Consider the following 14,609-nt stretch of genomic DNA (forward strand, 5'->3'; position numbering starts at 1 on the left):
TAAGGTATCTTGTTAAAGGCATGTCTCAAGGGAAACAAAACTGAAAATAAGCAACACAACTTAGCAGAAAAGAGCGGTCTTTTATATTTCAGCAGACTAATGACATATTCCTTACCGCTTTGTTTCCCTTATTCTCTCAAGCAATATGAATCTTCTAAAACGGTGACAATGAACCATTCTGCTGTTCAAGGACATAAGGGAAGTGTAGTGTACTTTATGAAATGGCTGGCTTTGTTCCCTTTTTGCAATGGTCTCATATTTACATGGCATCATCTCTGAAAACCTTTTTCTGGTCCCCCCCCCACTCTTTAATCAGACTTATGAGTGAAGTGAAAAGATCTTTACAGAGTACACGGGCACATCTGGAAAGCAATCCTTTATTATTATTGAAGATATGTTTGTCTTTTTGCTTGCATAAGCACTCCGAACAATGCACGCTTTTGCAGAAAGCTAAACTGGTGAGGCTAAAGATGAAGGCCATTATTTTTAGAGAAAACCATTCCCATTTCAGTAAGCCATTTAAAACACATTCTTATTATCGCTTCCCCCTGTAGGAAGGTCACCTCAAATAATATCTACATAAGTTTTTTCTTCTGTACTCAATAGGTATTTATCTCCCTTTCTTTCCTAAGACACTCTGGACCTGCACAAAGTCCACAGATTCACAAGTCATTAGAGCTTAATGTGATTTATGTTGGTTTATGTATTGGGTGATTAGTGTATTGCATATGCTGGAAACCAGACCTTCATATTGCAACAATTTAAATTCCCTAGATTTTTTTTTAATAGCTTTTTAAATAGACAGGAGTCAAACACAAGTAGTCCTCGACTTATAACAGTTCATTTAGTGACCGTTCAAAGTTACAATGGCACTGAGAAAAGTGACATGACCATTTTTCACAATTACAACCATTGTAGTATCCCTATGATTGTGTGACCAAAATTTATAAGCTCGGCAATGGATTCATACTTATGACCATTGCTATGTCCCAAGGTCATGTGATCCACCTTTTGCAACCTTTTGATAAGCAAAGTCAATTCACTTAACAATTGATAAGCAAACCAGATTCACTTAACAATCAGATTACTAATTTACCAACTGCAGTGATTCACTTAGCAACTGTGGAAAGAAAGGTCATAAAATGGGGGCAAAACTCACTTAACAGAAATTTTGGGCTCAATTGTGGTTGTACGTTGAGGACTATGTGTGTTTGACTCCTGTCTACCTGGTGGGATCCAAGATTTTAAGATTGTTAATATCTGATGGATCTTAGGAACTGCAGAGAAACCCCAAGAACATATCTAAGATTGTACCAAGGTTTTTGATAATTTAAGGCACAATAAAATGCGAATAGTTTCTTTAAAAACTTGGGCACACCAGGCTCCTCATCACCCTAATGAAGAATTTTGTACACTGACCAGAAAGCAAATAGGTGGGATGAAATTGAAAATAAATACTCTGGGAGTATTTCTTGAGCTATAGCTGTTCCTGAATTTACTCTGGCTATGGTAGTTTGGCTATGGGGCAAATTGCAATCCTCAAATCAGATGGATCTACTAGTAGTTCTCATCTATTTTAGTGTGCTCTATTTAGGACAACCTTTGAAAAATATCCAGAAGTTGCAAATAGTGCTTTTATTTTGCAAAAGGCAAAAAAGATATGATGTCTGTACCGAAAGCCTGCACTGGTTGTCAAATGCTTCCTGCTCATAACATTTTTGGTGTTGAGAAAACCTAAAGATGAATTGTCTATGGAGATTCTCAGTTATCCAGATCATGGTTGTCCCAAAGGTGCTTTTTCAAGAGGCAACTGGACTTTCTGGTTTTTCTTTGAAGACGTTTCGCTTCTCATCCAAGAAGCTTCTTCAGCTGTGGAAGCTTCTTGGATGAGGAGTGAAACGTCTTCAAAGAAAAAACAAAGTCCAGTTGCCTCTTGAAAAAGCACCTTTGGGACTAAAGATGAATTGCTCTAACCAAGCTTTTAATTGTTAATCAATTTTTGTTGCTCCTTACATTGGAGTTTTAAGCTGTGGTTTTCGTTTTGGGGTTTCCCATATTGAATGCTTGTTTAAATATAAAATTAAATAATCTTCCAGGTTAAGGCAAGAGATCTTTCCTGGAATGGTGTGTAAAATGGTATGATATATGATATGTAAACACAATGCTCCAACACTGGAAGTTTTTAAGAAGAGATTGGACAACCATTTGTCTGAAATGGTATATAGGGTTTCCTGCCTGAGCAGGGGGTTGGTCCCTTTCAACCCTGTTATTCTATTCTATTCTATTCTATTCTATTCTATTCTATTCTATTCTATTCTATTCTATTCTATTCTATTCTATTCTATTCTATTCTATTCTATTCTATTCTATTCTATTATTTTCTATTCTATTCTATTCTGTTGTTCTGTTCTGTTCTGTTCTGTTCTATTCTTCTATTCTATTCTATTCTATTCTATTCTATTCTATTCTATTCTATTCTATTCTATTCTATTCTATTCTATTCTATTCTTTATCCTATCCTATCCTATCCTATCCTATCCTATCCTATCCTATCCTATCCCTATCCTATCCTATCCTATCCTATCCTATCCTATCCTATCCTATCCTATCCTATCTTTTCCTGTTCCTATTCCTATTCCTATTCCTATTCCTATTATTCCTATTCCTATTATTCCTATTATTCCTATTCCTATTCCATTAGTCTATTTCTATGGCTCTGGATATATACCATAGAACCAACAGGACTTGTTTCTCCAGTGCCTGTATTACAGAGATATCTGTACTCTCGTTTCATCTTATCATTATACATAAATACCCAGGGCACACAGGATAATTTTTCATAAGCCTGTTGCTTTCAGATACCAATCCAACATACAATATTACCATGTTCTATGCAGAAGTGCTCAAAATTCATTGCATGATGATCTGTGCTCAACTATATAAATTACAGCTAATGGGTGCTAGTTTGGCATATTAGAGTATTTTATAACTTGATATAGTCTTCCACATTCTAACTTTTAATGCTCCCTTACACCCATCTAATGCTCCCACAACTCCTTGCAGATTCTCACTTTTTATACATACTTTTAATTTTTAACTTATAATTTATATAACTTCTAACTTTGTATAATTTTAGATTTTTGTTTTCACTCTTGGTACATTAGAACCTTTATGCTTCTTTTTAATGGTTATATCCCACTATAGTTGGTCAATGATCATAATAAAAATTTGACTATACTTGTCATATAAGTATATGGGGGAAGGGAAAATAAGGCGTGGTGGTAAGGTACCTATAAAGTAAGTAAGGCAAGTAAAGTGAGTAAGCAATAAGAACTGTAATTGTTTTAGATTAATTCACATAAAAAGTTCAAGTCTGCCTTTTCTTCCAGTTATGATGGATAGTCACCGCCCATTGCATTTGATGTGAATGAGGTCTTTTTTTTTTTTTTCTGTATCCAAAATTACATTATTGGAGTTGGGTGACTATAAATGTCATTAATGAATAAATGAGATAACTTTAAACAGATATTGACAAAGCTTAAAGTAATTTCTTTGGTTTTTTAGAGTTATACTGTCCCTGAGGATTTCCACGCTAACAACTTATGTCACCTATTCATTGGTGTGATGATAATCATTAAATACAGACAGATTTGATGTTGCTATAGTGGCAACATAAAGTGGCTAGGGACATACTATCCCTGCTGTGGGTATTTTTATTCAAACAAATAAAATTACATCCATTTCCAGACATGTGCATTTTAAGATGATTTGTTGCCAAAAAAGCATGTCCAGAGGATAAGGATGAAGGGCCAGGAAGGAATAATTTATGAGGAATAGTTAAAGTGAATGCAATGTGGCTGCTGGTATGCTTGTATTCCTGTTATTAAAGAATACATGCCTGCACTTCTGATTTTTGAACATGTGTCTTTAAAAATGATTTGGAAATTGCAAGTGGTTAAAAATATAGCCACTAAATGATCAATACTGTAAGAGCAAAGCAGTCAGCACATGTTATACTGATATCCAATTAATTGCCAGCAAATTAAAGTGCCAGTTTAAGCCTTTAATGGGCTGCACTTAGTATCTGAAAGACTGCTTGCATCCCTAAGAACAAAACTACTATTTGAGGCCTTGCTGTCTGGCCAGGACACCAAGAAAAAAAATGATGCTATTAAGAACAGAGCATTTTCAGAGAAAACTCTGCAGCTGTGGTAGATTTTTCCACCTCCCTAAATCCCAGCCCCCTCTTACTGCTTTCAAGTCATCTTTGACAATGCTTTCCTTTTGTAAAACATGTACACACATATAGTCTTCTGCATCTCTTTACTTCAGGATAGAAATTTGCTTTTTTCCTGTTTTATAAACTATTAGAACTTTTTCTTTTGTGTTGGGACACAAATGACTAATGCATATTCTGCCTCTCCCATTCATAAACAAAGGGTGATTATTCCCTCACATATCAAAATGCATGGGATAGGTGCTCCCAGATAGTACTATCCAAAATATATAGTAGGGTTGACTTTCTCCTTCCTTAATGGATTGGGTGTGCAGAAATGTGTGTTTTCCACAAAAAAAAAAATATCAGTGAAGCTATGGAAAAATACAAGAGGGTCACACTCCCTCAAATTCTGTCAATAAGAAAAGTTAATGATAAATGTTTTTTTTCTGAATCATCCCTAGGTTGGAGTGTCTGTCCTATATATTCATGCTGATCGCAATTATGGTTCACACAACCGATTTTTTTTTCCTTGCTTCCCAAGCAACCTACCGGTATTAAATGCGGGTGTTGGCTTTGCTAACCGAGACCGTTGTGTCTTAATAGGCGCCGCGGATACTTCTCTACTTGCATTCTCCGACTTTTTGGTCTCTTTACCTTCTTAAAAACCATGGAGGATGCCCAAAACCTTTGATTGACGTGGGTGGCATCCGCCGCTATTTACTGGATTAGGGATTAAAAGGGGAGAACTTTTACACTGTTTATTTACTGGATTTATTCGCGGACCCTCTGAAAGGTCTCGGGGGTGCCCAGGTTCCACGTGGAGGACCGCTCCTCCGTGGGAATATCCAGGGCGGCTTCCTTTCACCTCCCGGCAACGCATCCCACCTGCTCTCTCCTCATTTTTCCTTCCCGGCCGGGATTTTCAGCCGTGGTCCGGCCACAGAAGCCAACGCCGGGGCCGAGAAGGGGTGGGTGGGGGTGAAGAACAAGCTCGGGCCACGCAGGAACGAGACCTCCCGAGGTTATAGTGACGGTCCCCGGGTGGTCTCCGCGCTTTTCTCGCCCCCTCAGCCCTAGAGCCTTTCTCGTCGAGCCTGGCGGCGGGTTCGGATGCTGCGGCTCTTTCCCAAGCTGCACCGCGGCGGTAGCGGCGGCGGCGGCGCTGCTCTCTGGCTCGGCCCGTCGCTGTCACCGCCAGGAGGAGGCTGCGGCGGCTGCGCTTTCCCGACCGGCCTGGTGCCCGCCAGCCGCCGCAGCTTGCAGGAAGAAGCCGCCGCTTCTGCAGTTGCCGCCGCCGCCGCCATCATGGTGCCCGGGGCTGCAGCCCTACCGGCGGCCTGGGGGCTCTGAGCCCCTCATCACCTCCTCTCTTCCTCCTGTCGCCGGTCGTGCCGTCGCCGCCGCCGCCGCCGCCCTTCACTCCGCCGTTTTGGGCCGCCGGTAAGGACAACCCCCCCCCTTTCGAGCGAGGGAGCCGGAGCGCAAAGCGGGCCCGGCGGTTTGGCGGGGAGGGGGGGGGGTCGGCGGGCGCCCCCTCTTGCCCCGCCGGTGGGGCCTTAGTGGCCTCCTGGGTGCCGGGCGGGGTCACCCGCGTCGGGCCCGACGTTCGCTAAGGACTCCCTGCTTGGCACCCCGCTTGTCCGGGGCCTGCAGTTGCAGAAAGGTGAAGTGTGTCTCCCGGCCCTGGGCAACCTTAAGCAGGCCTCGCCGGAGCTCTCCGTTTCTTCCTCGGCTCTTTGGTGAGGCAGGCAAAAGCGAGGAAAGACACACAAACAAAGGAAGGGGGCTCCCTGGGTGGGTGGGCAGGCAGGTCACCTCTGGTAGGCTTGCCCCCCCCACCCCACTTTCTTGCTTCGACCGAGGGGGGCCTTCTTCTTGGAAACGGGCTGGAGGAAGGACCCCGGCAGACAAAGGGACTTGTAGGGCCGGTCCACCCCTAGGTAGGAAGCATTCCTGTCGCGTTGGCCCAAGACGATTGCTCCCCCCCCCCCCTTGTTTCTCTGGCTCCAGTTTGGAAAGTTAGGACTACAAAAAGGTGGTTGCCCTTCGAATGGGTAGTCTCTATAATACGGTCCTGGCTATCAAGAATGAACCCCCCCCCCCGATCGTAACCCCCTTGAATGCAAAGATTGACAACCTGGTCAAGCCCCAACTCTAGCTGCTTCCTGTTTAGCCAAAGAGTTCCCTCGGATCTTGGATACAGGCTGCTCAACATAACAGACAAAGGGATTGACAGATATATATATCTTAAGAAGATATAATTTAAGAAGACATATATATATGTCGCAACTTCCCTAATCTGTGAAATCCATTCTCGGATAGGGTTTTGACTTATTCTGAATTTTTTTTTGGGGGGGGGATAAAAGATGAGTGAGCCATCCTGCAGAAGCAGTCCCCCCCACTTTTTTTTTTTAAAAAAAAGGTTTTAGATTCAGAATACCTTGAAAATAAATAATTCAAGAATAGCAGTATCTGACTTCTTTTTGCTGTTTAGTGAGGAATTCTCATCTCTTTGGAGACAGACCTTCAGAAACATAGATGGAGGCTGCATGCCTATGCAGGTGTGCATGGGAATCAAATCTGCTTAATCTCGGTGGCAATTATTTTTTAATAAATGTTCATTGGGATGCAAAAAGGGTGATCCAGAATCCAGAAATAAATTCGTTCCCATAACTGCCATTTTTTGTCTTTTTTTCTTGTACTATTAAATGACATTCCTTTTCACGATTATATTTTGAAAGTAAGAAACACTGACAATAATTGAGCCCATCTACTTGGCATCTTTACTTTTGGGATGGCTATATACCCCAATGATATGACTTCTGTAATTTATTTTTAACTTTATAAGATGAAGATGATAAAATGTTTGGGAGCTTACTTATGAGTAGAAATGTCCAGCTAAACAGCTAAGATGTAATGCTCTATACATAATTGTTTGCATTTATTTATTTACATGTAGAATTGAAAATGACTACTTGCCACAATTCAAACAAGCATTTACAGATCCCAGACTATTATTATTCAGAGAAAACTCTGCATGAGTAGAAAGACAGTAGGATGATCCTAGGTTAAGGTATTGTGGTAGAAACACATCTCTGAAAGAATCACATACAGTATAGACATGTTTTTAAGCCATAAAACATGCTGAAGCAAATCCTATGCTTAAGATCACCTAAAACATAGGAGCATTTCTAATAAGTGTTATTCCCCCTGGAAGTGCATGTAAAAATATTTCAGTGGAGGATATTGGAATTGCTTAAACATATTTTTCAGGAAATGTTTATCAGCGTGGTTATAGCTACCTGTTAAGTCATCTGTAAAAATCTTCATAGGAGAACATTTTCAGTAGCATCAAGTTTCCTGTTTACTCACATGGGAATAATCTGAAAAATGTCTCCATAATGAATTGTGATAATGACAAAACTCATTCATTATCAAAATATTTGCTTTCCATCAAAAATACTTGTAGACTAGATAGAGTATTCAGACCCAACTTAAGTAGAGACATACCTAAATATCACTAATGACTTCTAAATCTCTTAATGATTATTCTATGCCATATGTTAACTCTGGCAACATTCTGATATAAATAATATATTGGAATAAAGATAATTTCAGACTGATAGCTCTCAACTCTAATAACCAAAATTTCATCTTATCTTGATTTTTTGTTTTTGCATTAAGGAAAGAAAGGAAATGAATGTTACAGCAGAAGATGATGTTATTTTTGGATATCAGAAAATATTCTTTTTATATATAACAGTTTTTACTAAAAATTACAATTAAAAAGAGAAAAACTAATACAAACAAAAAAATTCAAGAATAAAATAAAAAATTGCAGAAAAGAAAAAATAGAGTAGAAAGGAAATAAGAAATAAGATCACAGTAAAGAAAAAAATATGTAAAATGATTTTCCCTTCTGCATAACAAATATAAACAATTTTAATAACTTCTTACTTCTTTTAAATTACAACAAAACATCTCTTCTTCCCATATCCTATTTCTTCTCCATAAACAGATCCTTAAAGACTCGTCATTCAATTCTGATTAACAAAAGTGTATTAATTACCAGAGACAACAACATATCTATTTTAACCTTGATCAAATAAACCAATTTTATATTCTTTCCTTTTACTTTTAACAACATTGACTTTTAATCCATTCAAATAATGTCTTAGAACTTGATTTTTCTTTTCATTCTGTCTTTATCCCTTCTCACAAGATTCTTCAAAGCTTTAACAAATCAGTATTATAAATCTGAGATTCGAAAGTTATCCAAGACACTCTTTTGACTTGTATTTCTACATCCCTTTTTAACTATTAAGACATCATCTGTTTTCAGTTGTATATCCAGTACGGCATCTTTTCCATATCGTTCTTATAGCCTGTCATTTTTAAATCTACTTTCAAATCAGTCTCAAACTTGTCCAGTAAAACTTGTTCCTTTTCCATCACATATTTAAACACAGTCTATCTATAGAGACAGACACTCTTAAAATTAACTTCTAGAATCATTGTTCAAAAATATCCTTCAATATATTAAGATATTGTATTTGCAAGTCAAATTTAAATGTTTTTCTCCTTTAATTATAATCTTTAGTTTCTTCTGGTTCCCTCTCGTGTCCAACCTTCAAAGTTACATCATATAATTTTTTTAAAAAAAGATTCAAAATGAGAGCATTTTCCTATGAGAAGGATTCTTATAATTAACTCCAAAATCTTATTTCTAATCCATGTGTTTGTAACTTTCCAAAATCAAAGTTCTAATCACCCTTTAGCTGCATTTCAAATATTTTTTTTAAGTTCTTAAACTTGTTTTTAAGTTTATTTCACTAAGAATTGAAGGAAGCTCACCTAGTGCTACAAAACTTGTTGATTCAAAAGTGCCTAATAGCTGAAAAGCAGTTAATAAGCAATTTCTGAAAGTGATTAGAAAAGGAAGTGTGGGAACCCTGTGTCCTTAAGAGAAGATGGTTTCCCCTTATCTCCCAGAGCTCTAGATCTGAAGATCTTTGTCTTACGGTCTTCTCATGAGGAACAACTGTCTGGTGGAACATCTGTAGGTGATCTCAAGTTCTTTCTTTCTCTGGAGAGGAATTACAAAGAGTCATCTATTTGTGTTTAGTGGACCTGCTTTCACTTTCACCATTTCTTCTCCCAAAGAAGAAATTGTGTATCATTCTACAGATGGGGCAATTTTATAATAGAAGTCTTATGTAAAAGTACCTTGTGCATGTAAATTGTAGGACATAACAAGAGAAAAAATGTTCAGATTATAAACTAGAGTACTCTTAAATAAAGTTTCAAAATAATTTAAAAAATTATGGAAATGTCAACTCTAAGTTTGAGGCTTAGTAACAATATTTTGTGAGTTCTGTCATATTTTTCAGGTTTTGATGTAATGTACTATTGACCTCTATTAAATGTGTTTGTTTATAGATAATTTTATTTCTCTACTTTCCAGTTTACTAGAAATTAAAAATATTTTCTACTGTGCAAAATGAGTCAGTTGCATTTAATTGAATGAAACATGATGTGCAAAATGTATGAAAATGAAATATAATTTATGCTGAATTTATTTTTATGTATATCAGGTAACAGTAACAGTTGGAAGGGACCTTGGAGGTCATCTAGTCCAACCCCCTGCTCATGCAGGAGACCTATACTAGGGATTCGAACCGCTGAACTGCCGGACCTTTCTGATCGACAAGCTCAGTGTCTTAGCCACTGAGCCACCTAGCCAGGCTATATCTAATTTATACAGTTGGGGTCTGTTGCTACACATAAAGAAAAGTTAAATCTTGTAGATAGCATTTATCTATATTTTAAAGATATTTTCATGATTATCTTTTAAGAGTTAAAGTTGTAAATTTGCATTATTTAAATTGATTTAAGTAATTTAAGCAGAGCTACCTAGAGATCTTGAATAAAAAAATATGATCTCTTGAATTTTACTCTTAATTATTAGTTACTTTTGCAAACAAGTAGATACTGAAGCATCAGTAATGGTTCTGGGAAATTTTCTTTTTCAGATTGCAATGTTGAAAATGTTACAATTGTTTCTGGGAGAGAAACTCTGGCTTTACTTCTTTGCTTCTTCTGTGGATTTCTTTGAGACTGGCGGATCTGTAACTTTGGGTTAGGTTGATGTCATTATGTTGACGTAGCTTTCAAAAGGGTTAAGGTTGTGACTTTTTGTGGAAGTCTATAATGTTTATCTGAAAAGTAATGATTGCGTGGTTTCATGGTTTTTAAAAAATATATCTTGCCTTCTCTCTCTCTCTTTCTGTCTCTGATGGAAGATGGAAGTCAGATTCTTTCATATCTTTCTTTCAATTTCCTTGAATTCAACTTCTGATAATTTAATGGACATGTCCATCTAAATTTTGTGGTGGAATTATGGGAAAGATTTGTCAATAATGGGAAATACAATTTCAGAATGTTTAATTAGTACTTGAATTTCACAAATAAGGATGGCTAAATGCTTGTCCTTTTAATTGCATTGACCTCACTGGAATAGATTATATAATGGTAAAGTGACATCCTTGCAGTAAAAGAACAACTCTTACAATTTTATTATTAATATCCTTTTCATCAGATGAAATTATTGTTATGCTTTTTATAAATTGACATAAACATTGATTGCTTTAGGAAAAAAAACAATCTCTACCACCCCAAATGTATATTAAATGAACATTTAATAATTTAATAATAATGAACATAATTTTCTTTAGCTATTTCCTTATTTTAAAACTCCTGGTCACTTTTTATAGTGTTTGACAATGTCCTTCTGCTTGCATTTTTTATACTTAAAAAGTTACAATAATGCTGAAAGTTTGACTCCCACCTCCTTAATCTGTTCTTTAATTCAGTTAAATCAGCAAAGACAAAAAGCAATTATTCAGATGATAATTTCATGATTTCTTTGTTTATGTGTGGATTAGAAAGAGACATGATCTCTACACTGAGAAACATTGATATAATCAATGCCATCACAGAATGTAAGAGCAATATTCTTCAGGAGGTACAATAAACATTTCATAGTAGAATCACAGAAATATTTTGGGTGCTGCAAGATAATGCACAGAAACATATGAATATTGCCAATTGGACTCAGTTTAGATCTCTGAAATCTTGTAAGAGCATTATTGGCCAGTGTTAAGTCATTACAGTCTGAAATAGATCAGATTTACCAAAGTTTAGGAAAAACTTGGGCTTTTTTTTTTCTTGAGGCAATAGCTAAGATGAGCAATTACAGATGCCTTTTAACATTGGTGCCATGTTCCTGAAAGGAATATCTTACCCCAACAAAGTCTGAACAGACAACAGGATTCTAGAACATGAACAAATCCATACACTGAATATTAGATGGGCACAATTTCCCCCTTATTTTAAATCCGTGAATTTCCAGCTCATAGAACAAGCAAATGATGATGGTCTATCAATCAGCACAAATATTTTGTTCACCTTGACCCTTTTCTAGCCTCCTAAGAACAACCTTAATTCCAACACTGGCCTTGGTCCATGAAATATTGGGAGCTGGAAGACATGCTTCCCTGTATCACTGAGCGAATTCTCCCCCAGCTGCAGATCCATATGGATGAGCTTGACTAGATAACCTTTAGGAACCACCACCACCATCACTACCCTCAATTCATTCTTCTCTTTTTCTTGGAATTAGGGAGAAGTGCAATAGAACGTCTGACTGAACTTTCCTCTCTTAGTCTCTAAGGAAGGCCTTTTTATAGCTCCATCACAACAGCTAGAAAGGTGGACATTTTGGACTATTTAAAATATTCATCTCCCGTTCAATGGCTTTTGGTGGCCTTGTTTCCCAGCAGATGCTAAGAGTTATGTTTTTTTTCTTTTACACCTCTTATGATGCTAAACCTCTAGTTGGTGTTCCCATTCCACAGGGATCTTGAGATATGGACTTCATTACCAATCTACGATATGTCAAGAAACTGCTGTCTTTTTTTCCAAGTTTGACTTGATTTCAAACTGGAGCCTGTCATTCCCTGTCATGACCTTTCCTTGCCCCCAAAACAGTCTATCTGTTTATTTACCAGATTTTTGGTCATGAAGGCATGCTGTAATATCTGGTTTCTGGCAGATATTTTCAATTCACAGTCTACTTCATAGTTGTTAAACTTACTTTTTTCTTCTCCCAATTACCCCACCCCCCACCCCCAAATGTGATGGGAAATTTGAAAGAATGATACTTTAGTCCAGTAATGATTTTGCTTTGTGAATGATCAACAAAACAATTGGTATGATCTTTTTGCATATAGCTAAGCTTACCTACAAGAACTCAGTTAATTCTTTACTTGTATGTCACCTTTCCAGAACTTGTATGGCTAGTAGCTACCACCATGTCTGTTGCCTGACACTTGTGCACCTTATCCCATTTCTGAGGTTTTGAACTTTTTACCAGAAATTCCAAGCAGTAAAATAGGTGTTACTTCAAAGTACACATGAATCTTGTCAGGGCTTCCTAGAATGTACCATTGACTGACAACACCCCTGGATGGGATTTGGGGGGACAGACTTTTTCCAGTTTTAACCAAAACATAAATGGAAGCAGTGGAAGACTACAGGCTCATTTATGAAAAGGGAAAAGAAAGAGGAGGAAACGGAAGGAAGGTGGCAAGAACAAATTCTGACAAGATCAGAAGCAAATAGTCTGGGATCACACAAATATTTTAGAGCAGGGGTGTCAAACTCAAGGCCCGTGGGCCAGATCTGTGAAACAATGAAGGATAGACCTGCAGTGCCTCTGCCAGTGAAAACGGAACTTGGGTGTCCGTTTTCTCTGGCAGAATGCTCAGGTTCCCACAGGTGCCCCTGACGAGTGATGTCGGATTGGCCATTCCCACCCTGGCCATGCCCCCCCCCCGAGGTCAAACACAACCCTGATGTGGCCCTCAATGAAATCGAGATTGACATCCCTGCTTTAGAGTAACAAGATTCAGGGAGCCACTGCTTAACCCTCCCAAAGGTGTGAGCCCACACACGTGCTGGAAGAAATGATGCAGAAGTGAACTCTCCTTTGCATAAATAGGACTTCCATTTATGGACAATTGTTGTCCATAACATTGTTGGACTTATTTTTAATGGCTTAGTTCTTAGGGTAAGCATAATATTCAGAGAGCTGTATCCTTCAATCACTGTCTGTAAGGCTTGGGAAAATCTGACACGTCAGCAAAATGGCATGGAAATACCCAACCTGCTGAAACATTAAACAGCATACTAAGCAGATCCCTTCATTGTACTGTATACTTCAGCAATTCATCACCTTATATACTACTCCATTTATTTAAAGAAGGTATAGCTGCCATCTCATAATATTTACTATATGCAGCACACAGAGGGTTAAAATTAAAAAAAAAAAAGGCACCGTGAGTTACAAAGCAAGTATCCAGAACATTAATATGGATCTAATTTTCCCCCTTCCCCATTTCCAAGCAGTAAAGGTAAGAACTAGATAAATCAATCACAGGTTGGTTTAGTCTTCTTGCCAGAATGCAGTAGAACAATGAGACCCTGGTGGTCTAAATTGTTCAGTCTTTCACCATCAGTGCCTTTGAGAGCTGTTGACCCTCATTCGTATCTTTTTGATCTTCTGAGGAGACAAGAAAGCAGACTCTGGTGAGAGGTGGGAGTGAGAAGGAGATTAGAAGCTCAGGGACCTGTTTGTACTAGGATAAATCACAGCTCCCTTTCTTTTTCATAATCTCATCTTGAACACTGCCACTGCATTTTAGATCCCCCCTTTGAATTCCACCTCTATGGATTAAATCTTTTCCTTTGGTTAGAGACCCATCTTTTTACCCTTTTCCAAAAACGAAAACAGTCCCATGTTTTTGAAATCTTTACTTTTGGCTTGAAAAGGTTCCCCCCCACCCACCATAATCCCTGAATGACTTTTGCTATTACCTTATATCTTATTAGCTTTTTGAAGTTTTGGTTTCTAGATTTAAAATAAATTAATGGTTATGAGATAATCCCCTCCACCCCATTCTCCTAAACTCATTCTTGTACTTGTACATACAAGTACATTCCTTCTATCTCATAGGTAGTATGAAGGAGCCCGAAACAGCGAGAATTTGTTACCAGTAGATAATAGAATTTGGGAGAAACTCACAGCTGCATTATCACACACCATAAAGGTAATTTAGAGGTGGGAGATAATTATCTAATCAAAAGTGAAACCATTCATTATCTTCCTGAAGATGAACTAGTCTAGTTCATAATCAGAAGCCAAGTGCTTTTAGAACTGTTAATGCCAGATGACATGCACAAAAACCCCAATCCAACTAAACGATGAGATCCTTTCTTTTCATTGCTTAGGCAACCAGGTTTCCCAATTACTGTTTACTTGTTTTAAAGG

General features: G+C 37.9%; 1 protein-coding gene across 3 annotated transcripts in view; it reads left to right on the forward strand.

Moving 5' to 3' along the window:
• The first annotated feature begins 5,511 nt into the window (after positions 1 to 5,511).
• ZNF148 (zinc finger protein 148) overlaps positions 5,512 to 14,609 on the forward strand; it is a 47,953-nt gene continuing 38,855 nt past the window's right edge. For all 3 annotated transcript variants that reach the window (XM_070949568.1, XM_070949727.1, XM_070949648.1), the window contains exon 1: positions 5,512 to 5,659. The gene's annotated coding sequence lies outside the window, so the exon portion shown is untranslated. The remainder of the gene's footprint in view (positions 5,660 to 14,609) is intronic.

The sequence above is a fragment of the Pituophis catenifer genome, unplaced genomic scaffold, assembly GCF_029215685.1.
Source record: "Pituophis catenifer annectens isolate HBS135680 unplaced genomic scaffold, rPitCat1.0.hap2 SCAF_1, whole genome shotgun sequence".
Classification (NCBI taxonomy): domain Eukaryota; kingdom Metazoa; phylum Chordata; class Lepidosauria; order Squamata; family Colubridae; genus Pituophis; species Pituophis catenifer.